Source organism: Triticum dicoccoides, chromosome 4A (assembly GCF_002162155.2).
Source record: "Triticum dicoccoides isolate Atlit2015 ecotype Zavitan chromosome 4A, WEW_v2.0, whole genome shotgun sequence".
In the NCBI taxonomy this organism is placed as follows: domain Eukaryota; kingdom Viridiplantae; phylum Streptophyta; class Magnoliopsida; order Poales; family Poaceae; genus Triticum; species Triticum dicoccoides.
Genome location: NC_041386.1, coordinates 550,261,318 through 550,262,419, shown reverse-complemented (window position 1 = coordinate 550,262,419; position 1,102 = coordinate 550,261,318).

Here is a 1,102-nt window from a genome sequence, read left to right as displayed (position 1 = left end):
CTTGCCAAAGGAAAAAGTGTAAAAAGGGCAAGGTGATGATCACCATGACTCTTGTATAAGGGTAGAAGATAAAAGTAAAAGATAGGCCCTTCACAGAGGGAAGCAGAGGTTGTCATGCGCTTTTACGATTAGATGCACAAAATCTTAATGCAAAAGAACGTCACTTTATATTGCCACTTGTGATATGGACCTTTATTATGCAGTCCGTCGCTTTTATTTCTTCCACATCACAAGATCGTATAAAGCTTATTTTCTCCACACTAATAAATCATACATATTTAGCGAGTAGTTTTTATTGCTTGCAACAATGAAAACTTACTTGAAGAATCTTACTCAATCCATAGGTAGATATGGTGGACTCTCATGGCAAAACTGGGTTTAACAATATTTGGAAGCACAAGTAGTATCTCTACTTGGTGCAAATGATTTGGCTAGCATGAGAGGGAAAGGCAAGCTCAACATGTTGGATGATCCAAGACAATATAACATTTCGGATATAGGAAAACATAACCCATTAAGTTGTCTTCCTTGTCCAACATCAACCTTTTAGCATGTCATATTTTAATGAGTGCTCACAATTGCAAAAGATGTCCAAGATAGTATATTTATATGTGAAATATCTCTTCCTTCAATATTCTTTCTTGAATTGTTCAAGTGACCAATTCTGCGTTTGCTAACTTCCAATAAGTTTACTACCTATACTTATTATGTGTGAAGTCATTACTCCCCATGTTGTAAGCATATGAAATGTATATAAATTCAGATTTATGATATTCAATTCATTCAACCATTTACTCATAGGATATATGTGAAGAACGTGAGTAAATGACAAACTACTCCAAAAGATATATGTGAAGAATACTGAGTAGTCAAATAATTAAATAGCCATGGGAGGATTCTTTTTCATTCAAGATTTCAGATCCAATGATTTTATTCAAACGGCAAGTAAAATTGAAAATACGCTCCAAGCAAAACACATATCATGTGACAAATAAAAATATAGCTCCGAGTAAGGTATACCGATAGTTTTGAAGACGAAAGAGGTGATGCCCTCCGGGGCATCCCCAAGCTTAGGTGCTTGAGTCTTCCTTGAATATTACTT